The 10,554-nt window shown below is 43.1% G+C and overlaps 2 pseudogenes across 1 annotated transcript; both read right to left on the bottom strand.

Moving 5' to 3' along the window:
* Positions 1-6: 6 nt before the first annotated feature.
* LOC105810264 lies at positions 7-766 on the bottom strand (annotated as a pseudogene). The gene has a single exon (XR_001137489.1). The product of XR_001137489.1 is annotated as a high mobility group protein B2 pseudogene (transcript).
* Positions 767-4,739: 3,973 nt separating this feature from the next.
* LOC105810255 lies at positions 4,740-9,960 on the bottom strand (annotated as a pseudogene).
* Between the last annotated feature and the right edge of the window lie 594 nt (positions 9,961-10,554).

Raw genomic sequence — 10,554 nt, 5'->3', positions numbered from 1 at the left:
ATGCATCGTTACAGGATAGCCATTTACTCTTCATCTTCCTTCTCATCATCTTCCTTTTCCTCTTGCTCATCCTCTTCGTCTTCCTTCTCCTCCTCTTCCTCCTCATCTTCTGGTTCACTCTTCTTCTCTGAGCCTGTTGGCCTGCCAGGGCCCTTCTTTCCTGCCTCACTTTTGCCCTTGGCACGGTATGCAGCCGTATCCTTTTCCCATTTCTCCTTTAGCTTAGCTGCTTTCTGTTCATATGGTTGTTTATCTTTGGCTGACTGTTCAGACCACATTTCACCCAATTTTTTTGCCGTATACCCAATGAATAGGCCTGGGTGTTCACTTTGGACCTTTGGGTGGTGTTCAGAGCAAAACAAGAAGAAGGCAGATGGTGGCCTTTTAGAAGCATTGGAATCTTTTTTCTTTCCTTTCTTATCACCTTTGAGAGGAACATAATTTTTATCTCCCTGTTATAGCAAGCTTTGTCACTTTTTGCCATATCTTCCAACTTCAATTTTTCCTTTGCAGACATGGTCTTCCATCTCTCCAAACATTTCTTGGAGAATTTGGCGAAATTGACAGAAGAGTCCTGGTGTTTCCTCTTGTGCTCTTCCCGGCAGGTCTGTACAAAGAAGGCATACGAGGACATTTTGCCCGCGGCTTGTTGGGGTCTCCTTTACCCATGGTGGCAGAACGGTGTCTACTTAGTGTGAGCTTTTCCCCAGAGTCCTGCAGAGCAGCTGGATCTGACAGTGACTCTCCCTTCCCAGAGCTGTGGCGTGAACTCACTTTTTAAAATTTTGAGACAGACTCTTACCCTGTCACCTTGACTAGAGTGCAGTGGCATCATCATAGCCCACTGAAACCTCCAACTGCTGGGCTTGAGCAATCCTCCCGCCTCAGCCTCCCAGAGTGCTAGGATTACAGGCGTGATCCAACATGCCTGGCCATCTCGAACATCTTTCTAGGTTAGAACGTATAGCTTTAACTCCTTTTTATGGCTGCATAATGTTTCATTTTCTGAGCTATACCATAATTTACTTAGCTATTTCCCGATTGATGGATTGTTTTCAAGTGTTCAGTATGAGGAACAATGCCTCAAAGAAAACGCTTCCTATGTATGTTTGTGGACCTCTAGGTAGTACTTTTAGGTAGGCTCAATCCAATTGCTAAAAGGGTCAGCATATATATAATGTGCCCAATATGTTGGGCTGACTTTGCTTCCTGTGAGCAGTATAGGAGAGAGTGCCTTTCTTCTCCCTGGAATTGTGAATCTTTTAAATGTCCCTAAAGTTGCACCTGTCTGTTGTCGCTGCTTACACCTGGAGCTGCACCTGGAGCTTGTAGCTGAAGGGAATTTCTGCCCATTGTTGGTTTCTGTTCCCTTCTGCATTTCTGGCCCAGCCTCCAATTGCTCAGGCCTGAGGAGATAAGAGCCCTCATTTCTGCAGGAAGCTGAGCTTTAGGCCCCTCCTCTCGGTCTCCCCCGGCAGGAAGAGGCTTCAAGTGGTGTCCCCAGGAAAATGATGGTGGCTGTGCCTGGAACAGGAGGGGAGATGTGGAGCCTGAGGAAGGAGGAGGGAAGGCCCAGGGGCACCTGGGTGGTTGAGCTGCCTCAGGACAGGCAGGGAGTGAGGGCTTCACCTAGGGACAAGAAGCTGATTCTGACCGGGAGGGCCCCAGCTGCCATTCCTGCAGGGACAAGTGGTTTTCCTGAGGAGATGGGGTCAAGTCATTGAATCTGAGGGCCCTGGCTCTGTGCCCAGCAGTGTTTCGGGCACAGGGTACAGTGACACAACGGGCAGCAGCCCTGCTCTCACCAAGCTAGCTGTCTGGCTAAAAAAACACAACAAATGCACATTTTCAGCCACCAGGAGGCTCCATCTCCAGGAAATTATGACCACTAAACCCCAAAGTGTAGTGGCTTAGGACCACAAGAGTTTGTCCCATGCCCAAGCTCAGGCCCGTCGTGGATGGCCAGGGGCTCTGCCCATCGCCGTCACCCCAGGGCACAGGCTGACATACAGCTACCATCTTGAACATTGCCAGTCACCATGCCAGGGGGAAAGAGAGCTCCAGGAGGTCTCGCCCTGGCTGTTAAGTATTCCAGCCGGGAAGGGACACACTTTACTTCTGCTCAGGAAGCAGACCTGGCAGGGTGGCACCTCCGTCTGATCCACTCCCCAACCCCAAAAGCAAGACGGCCAGGGAGTGCGATTCCACCGGAGACCACAAGGAGAAGCCCTGGAGCCACCTGGAGACCCAAGTCCTTCCCCTCTACCCCTTCCCCAACCTTGCTCTTCGAGGACTTGGCTGCAGCCATCCTTTCTGGGCTGCTAAACTCCGAGGGTTCAGTCTCTCGGCCCCCCTAGGGGCCACACACCTGTTGAGGAAGGTGCTCCTTCATTGCATGCAGGTAAAATAAAAGCCTCCTGTTATTTCTGGCAGTACAGAGCACCTGAGCTTTACAGCGTTTTGTAAACTGCTCTTTCTTACTGTTTATACTTATTTGTGATTTGATCGTTGTCTTCTCTCCCACTAGAATGTAAGTTCCACGAGGACAGGCCCCATGTTCATCTTTACTCACCTTTGTACTCTTAGTGCCTGGCAGAGCAGACACAGAGTAGCATTCACTTGATATCTGCTGAATCAATGAACGTGGCCTGAGGCCATGGTTCTTCCAGGCTAGATGGCCTTGCTGACTGGTTGGGGGTGTTATCTAGAGGCTACCTGAGCAGCTGGCGGGAGAGACCTCATCCTAGGGGAAGAAGGAAACAGCTTGGAGCTGGCTTGGCAGCGGAGCCCCAGCTTTCCAGGCTGGGCAGGGTGCCGGGCAATTCTGGAAATTGACAGTGAGCTCTGCCCGCAGCACGGCCCCCAGGGGACTCTTGTCCAAGTCCCATGGACGGGATGTCTTCCAGTAACCACTGAAGGAGATCTTCAGCAAAAGCTCTGGGACATGTTGGTTTACAAGGCCTAAAGGACTGAGAAGCCCGAGGGGTATGAAGCCTTCTCCTCATTTCAGCATAGAACCCTTGCTACTTCGGGGCCTCCAGGGTGCCAAGGACAGCCCAGCCTCACACCCCTGGCAGAGATGGCCACATCTAGCAGCCCCTAGTAACAATGCAGAGAGAACAGCAGCTGGGGCTGCATCAAATACCCTGGGGAAGAGGCTGGTGCCTGCCGGAGTGGTGGTGCCCGGCATTGCCGCACTGCGGCCTGCCTGACTTGTTGGTGAGTGAGTTGCAGACATAGTTGACGGGCAATTTGTAGGGGAAGTGAAGTAACGCAGTGGCCCACAGGGTAAGAGACAATAAAATATGGGTAAATGTCACTACTCCGAATTTACACACTGGTCGGTTTGCCTGGGGAAACTTAGGTTAATAATGAAAAAGGAAAAAAAATCTAAACACAGGAGAAAGACTGGCAGGAAGTATATCACCTTGTTGTTAATGGCTATTTCCCGGTGGAATTATATGTGATCATTACTCATTGTCTCTGTGCTTTTTAAAAAACGGGCCTGAAAAAAATTAAACAAAAGAAAGGAAACTTCCCTTCCCCCTCAAATATACTACCAAACAAGAAGCTATTAGAGCACAATTCAAGTTAGTATAGATTTTGGTTGGTTGTGTGGATGAGGCAGGGCTGGTGTGAATCAATGGTACTAAGGAGCAAGCAGGAATCCCAAAACATGAAAGATTGCATTAGAAAATAAAATTCTGAGAGGCGAGGGCAGTGTACCCAGTCCTGTTACATGAGGTAGTGGGCAGCGGGTGTGGTAGGGTCAGGTACCAGAACTCCCCGAAACAGAAGCTAGAATCCAAGTGAGGTCACAGAGGAAGCCAGAGTCATTTGGGTCACTGGGATGGAAGCTGGTAGGTGTGAGGGTGGGCAAGGGAGGGGGGTGAAGGCTCACTGCCGGGTGAGGGCTCAGAGTGAGCTATATGAACCCCAATTCTAAGGACTCTGGATCCAAGGTCTTATCAACCCTAAAAGCCAGACATGGAAGGTGCCAGTGACTTTGGAGCTTCCCACAGGAAAGGACCCATGCAGGGGTGGTGCTGGGTGAGAGAAGCTATATGAAGGAGAACAGAAGATGGGTGTGAGGGAGAAAGGGTGACGTAAGGGATTAACTTCTGAGAGCCGAGATCTGGGTGAAGGCTGAACCTCTCCTGCAGCCTGGGAGCTTCAGAAACTGGTCATGGGCAGCTGGGAGGAGGTCTGCTAACTCCCTGAGAAACTACTGACCTCTCCGTTGTGTCACACTTTGAAGTGTGACTGAAACGGTAGTGGCCATGTGGTCAGGAGTACATTCTCAGCTCTGATCAGCAACACCAGGAGAGGTTCAAATCAGTCCTTAGGATGATTCCATATCTTGGCTACTGTGAATAGTGCTGCAACGAACAGGGGAGTGCGGATAGCTCTTTGAGGTACTGATTCCATTTCTTTTGGGTATATGTTCAGAGGAGGGATTGCTGGATCATATTGTAGCACTATTTTTAATTTTTTTGAGAAACCTCTATACTGTTTTATGTAATGGTGGTACTAATTTACATTCCCATTAAGATTTTACTATGTATACATTTGTCAATGTATCATGTTGTATGCCTTAAATATATACAATTTTTATTTTTAAAAAGTCAGTCCTCACAATCTGTTTTTATTTGGCCATAATGGTGCATTCAGGAGCTTCTGTCCAAGACACAAACCAGGGCATGCCTGTCATTTCTCTACAACCAGTCAGGTTTCCCGAGTCAGTAGTCTGCTCAGGCACAAGAATGGGCCCTTAGAGTCAGCTGATGCATGCGTTGTCTCTGTAACATCTATTTTAGAGGGTATTCAGGGGGTGCATCCAAAATGATGACTAGCAACTACAGCATGTAAGGGCTCCTTCTAAGCATCCAGATTTCCTTTCTTTGTTTCTTCCTTGCAGACTAACTTCATCCATTCAACCATCCATCCATCTATCCACAGGGGCACAAGGAAACTTTTGGAGGCGATGGACATGTTCATTACCTTGACTGCTGTGATGGTTTCATGAGTGTATACATGTGTCAAAACTGATAAAATTGCACACTTTAAATGTGTACCTAGGAGTGTACTTTAATTACATCTCAATAAAGTTGGAAGAAAAGGAACGTAATTAGCAGTAGGTCAAAACTGATAACAACCCAAATATCCATCAGTAGGACAGTGGATAAATTGTGGAATATCCATACAATGTCATACTGAAGGAACAAACTCTTCAAATATACAACAACATGAATGAGTCTCACACACATTGATGGTGATCGAAAGAAGTCAGACACAAGAGAATCCATTCTGTGTGGTTCTATTTACATGCATTTCAAAAACAAAGGAAAGGAAACTGTAGTGTTTAAAAATATGTGCTCAGGGGTAAAAACTAGTAAAACTATAGAGAAAAATAAGAATGTGATTATTGTTAAGGTCAGGGTATTATGGCCTGAGGGGGAAAAGGAGAGGTAGTTTCTGGAAGAGGAGGTGAAGGGGCTTCTGGAGCCAGCAGGATTCTTGACCTGGGTGGTGGTTATGCAGATGTTTGCTTGATACATTTTGTTTTGTGCACATTTTCGAATATGTTTTAGATTTCATAATGAAAAATGGAGCAATGTATATACCTATATTATACTATGCTTGTATGGAAAGATATAAAAAAGAAAGCTTTAATGGTAGTTTCCTCTGAGGAGAGAGACTATGGGATAGTGGGGCCTTATGTTCCTTTTCCTTATGCTTTTCATAATTGAATAACAATTTCAAAAATCAATAAAAAAGTTCTTTAAGTGTTCATAAATAAAATCCACAAATTTTCATCATAAATGCATGAATGATTAAGCAAAGATGGCGCTCTCTGGCTGTAGGTGCTGAAGGGTGTCTTGTGTGTGTGTGTGTGTGTGTGAGTGTGAGTATGTGTGTGTGTATTTAGTAGGGAGCACAAGTGTAAGGACATTACTCACCATTGCTGGCTTTGAAGATGGACAGGGCTATGAGCCAGGAGATGCCAGCAGACTTTAGGGTCAAGAATGACCCTCGGGTGACAGCCAGCAAAGAAAAGGGAACCTCAGTCCTACAACCATATAGGACTTAGCTCTGCCAACCATGTGGATGAGCCTGAAAAGGGATTCTTTCCTGATCCTCCAGATGAGTACCCAGCTGGCCTAACCCTTGATTTTGGCCTTGTGAAAACCAGCAGAGGGAGCAGTTGAGCTCACCCAGACTTCTTACCGACAGAACTGCCAGATAACACATGGGTGTTGTTTTAAGCCACTGGGTTTGTGGTAATTATCATGACGACAATAAAAAATGAATATAGCCATGGGCTGACAAGTGGAATGGAATGATTTCTCAGCCTATTGCATAAGGAAGTCTTTGGAGACAATGTTCTTCAAATGGTAGGGGCTTCTGGGAGCAAAGTGGAGAGAAATTCATAAAAGACACGGAGAGGCTGCATTATCAACTCAATTGGCTCCAGTTGGATATGGGGAGTGGCAGGAAAGATTGGCATGTTGGCCTCATCAGATAATTGAAGTCACCTCTGAACCCTGATCTCACCTTGAAAGATACAGTTGCAGCCTTGTTGACCACAGACAGGCCTGACAGTTAAAACGGTTGGATTGACAGAGAGGACAAAATTTATATGTGAGCATGTTATATGTGTGTGTGTGTTAGTCACATTCCCAGGGGCCTCTGAAGATATAGAGGACACGGTGCAGGGACAGAAATGCTCATCTTTGGCAGAGTAAATCTGATCTCCCCCCACTTCTTTCTTTTGTGGAAAGAGTCCCGGGATTATGAAATCTGCCTCAATCAGCATTAGGTGCAGGAAACAGGAAAGCCCCAGGTATTTCGACAGGAAGGGTTTCACAACAGGACATTAGGTGTTTACAAATTGTCAGTGGGATTGAAGGAGCTGCTTCTGGATTGGGCCTCAAGGAATACTCTTAGAGCAATTAAGAATTTACCCACAATGGTTGTCTCTGATAGTGCTCCTGAAGCTCAGAGTTCAGCAACACACATCTGAAGCTGTCCACTAGGGGTTGGAAGGGCAGATTTCAGAGGCTTCTGCTCTCAATCCCCACATTTCCATGACCTTGCTTGCCAGCAAAGACAGGTAGAAGGGGGCAGAGAGCTGGCCCTGGGGTCTCCCAAGTGCAATGAATTCTGGGAAGTGTGTGTTTAACTTTCCAACCTCTTCAACTAGAAGGAAGGTAAAATGAGAGAATCGCCCCACAGTAGCCACCCAAAGGCCTTTTTCTTTGTATTGCCTTCCTCTCCCATGTGTATAATCTGGGTGGAAAGCTTCTTCTGAGAGTTCTTTTTTGTTAACTGATAAAAATATTTATTTAAGTTTATATTTTAAAGTTTGCGGTGAATCTCATATTTGCATAACAGTTTGCATCCAGTAGTTTTTTGGGTAACACAAACATCGGTATGGCCAAATGTTAATTCATTCCCCTTTGTGTTGTAACAAATATTTGTAATATACAATGTTCCTGAACAGGTATAAAAATTTTATTATTAAAAGAAAACACTATTTGATAAATAATACCATAATCCCAAAAGATACATTCTTTTAAATTTAATTTTAATTTTTATTTGTTTTTTTAACTGACATAATTGTACATATTTATGGAGTACATGGTGAGGTTTCAATACATATAATGTATAGTGATCAGATCAGGGTAATTAGCATATCCGTCATCTCAAACATATATCATTTCTTTGTGTTGGGAACATTTAATGTTCTCTCTTCTAATTATTTGAAACTATATATTATCATTAACTATAGTCACCCCACAGTGCTATAGAATACTAGAATTTATTCCTCTTATCTGGCTATAATTTTGCATCCTTTAACAAATCTCTCCCTATCCTTCCCTTTCTCCTACCCTTCCCTTCCTCTAGTATCCTCTGTTCTACTCTTTACTTCTATGAGATTAACTTTTTTAGCTCCTGAATGCGAGTGAGAACATACAGTATTTAACTTTCCGTGCCTGGCTTATTTCACTTAACATAATATCTTCCAGGCTCATCTATGTTGCTGGAATGATAAGATTTCATTCTCCCCCACACACACAAAGGGATATGAAAAGTGTGTGGGGGCAAAGCTTAAGTCCAGTTCATTTTTTTATGTCCCAAATCATCATTCCTTCCCCTTTGTAAAATTAAGATTCTTGTTGTAGTTGTAAATTTTAATTAATTTTAACATGGCAAATGTGTTAACAAATTATTCTTTTCTTTTCTTTTTATTTCAGGATATTATGGGGGTACAGATGTTTAGGTTACTTATGTTGCCCTTACCCCCCCAACAAATTATTATTGATATAGGCGTTTCAATTTGCTCAGGATTGTCAATTGTGTGACGAAGCAGAATTTCCAGTTAACAAATGGATCCACAGGTAATTCCGTGTCCCCTAAATTAAGCTTGTGACAATTAAACCAATAAACTGTAGCAATGAGAAAACTATTGACAAAGTACGACCAGGGAATGTTCATCTCAATGTAGGCTGGGATCTGTACTTTAAGTATTAATAAAAGGATGCTTGGCTGGTCTGAAGGTAGTGAGTTACCTCACTTGATTGTTCATAGTCAGTTACAGATTGAATTCCTTGTTCTACTTCTTTGTCCCCTTCTCACTATTGCACTTGACTAGTCAAAAATAAAATAAAATAAAATAAAAGGATGCTTGCTTGAAGTAGTACAAATGGTAACCAGGCAAGAGTATTTTTTTTATAGCTAATAATCTAGCATTTATTTAACATTAGATATTTTATTATTAGATTATGAAAGATTATTAGATGATTATTTTAAACAAGGTAACGAAGGGTTGCATGTGGATGCACGCATAGCTGTACATATCTCATGCTTACTTTGTGCCGGTTGTTTACCTCTTTTAGTCTGCACCATAAACCCAGGAAGCAGGTATCATTATCCCCATTTTTTTTTTTTAACATTTTTTTTTTTTATTTATTATTCCAGGGTTTTGTGAGGGTACAAACATTATAGATACACTTTATGTCTTTGCCTCACCCAAATGCCGGTTAAATGCATGCCCTTCCCTCCCTTTAGTACTCCCCGTGTCCTTTAGTTGTAGATTTGCCCCCCCCCATTCCCCTAATCCCTAGAGAGTATTTCTGCCATGTGATCACCCTAGTGTTGATTAGTTAGTACCAATTTGATGGTGAGTACAAATGGATCCCGTTCTTCTGCTCTTTTGGTGCCCCACTTTGGATAATGGGCTTAAGTTTAATCCAGGAAAGTATAAGAGGTGCTAGATCACTGTCGTTTCTTATAATTGAGTAATATTCCATTGTAAACATATACCAAATTTTAATAATCCACTCATGGAAGAGTATTTTTTTTTTAGAGCTCACAGTATAACTAGGATGGAATAAAAAGTGAAAATACAGTATAGGCTCATTCACATGAAAGTTCTCCAAATAGCCTGTACCAAAGCAATAACTTCTGAGCAAGAGATTATAAAAGCCATAAATGAAATCATCACTGTGAAAAATGACAGCCAGTTACTCTGAATGTTGATATAGAAAGGACATTGGTAAGAATAAACTTTCTATGTTTTCAGGCTTTGGTAGATAGCCGGGTTTCCCAAAACATAAGCAAGGATTGAAATCCAAATTTAAATTACTGTAAAGAAATAAAAATAATTTTGACACTTAAGTGAAAGCTTGGTGGTTTTAGAGAAATTCAGGTACTAATCTATACAAGCTACCAGGAAAACTGGATAATGCAAACAGCTGTAAATAAAGGAAATAATTTGAGTAAAAAGGCAGATGTGGTATTTAGTAAACCTAATGCCTAAAAGTACAAAATCCCTGAAATAGGAGATAATGGAAATGTTTACCAAAAGTAAAGGATTGATGGATGCTGGTGAAATGCAAAATATTCCATAAAATTTTGATAGGTGTTTTTTCTTCTCATTCTTAGGGTGAGGCTATTTATTTAATATTAAGTCATTAAATATGAAATGTCCAATTTTGAATTAAAAGTTTAGTTTATTATATCTCTCACAAGAAGCATACAATTAATCAAAGTGTGTGCCTAAACTATCACTGGGAAGCCGAGGCGGGTGGATTGTTTGAGCTCAGGAGTTCGAGACCAGCCTGAGCAAGAACGAGACCCCGTCTCTACTAAAAAAAAAATAGAAAGAAATTATCTGAACAACTAAAAATATATAGAAAAAATTAGCTGGGCATGGTGGCGCATGCCTGTAGTCCCAGCTACTTGGAAGGCTGAGGCAGTAGGATCGCTTGAGCCCAGGAGTTTGAGGTTGCTGTGAGCTAGGGCTGACGCCACGGGACTCACTCTAGCCCGGGCAACAGAGTGAAACTCTGTCTCAAAAAAAAAAAAAAAAAAACATACAATTAATCAAAGTGTGTGCCTAAACTATCAACACAGTTTTGCCATCTTAACGGTAGCTCATTTACGCCAGCAGTGAAGAAACCTGGAGAGCAAGTGGCAATGAAATCGTGAGAGGCGTTATCCGCAGCTTGTTGAGAAGTGAATATTTTTCCTTGCAAGAAGTGGTCCAAA

Source organism: Propithecus coquereli, unplaced genomic scaffold (assembly GCF_000956105.1).
Source record: "Propithecus coquereli isolate 6110/MARCELLA unplaced genomic scaffold, Pcoq_1.0 Scaffold208, whole genome shotgun sequence".
Classification (NCBI taxonomy): domain Eukaryota; kingdom Metazoa; phylum Chordata; class Mammalia; order Primates; family Indriidae; genus Propithecus; species Propithecus coquereli.
This window is presented reverse-complemented; position numbering and strand designations above follow the sequence as displayed.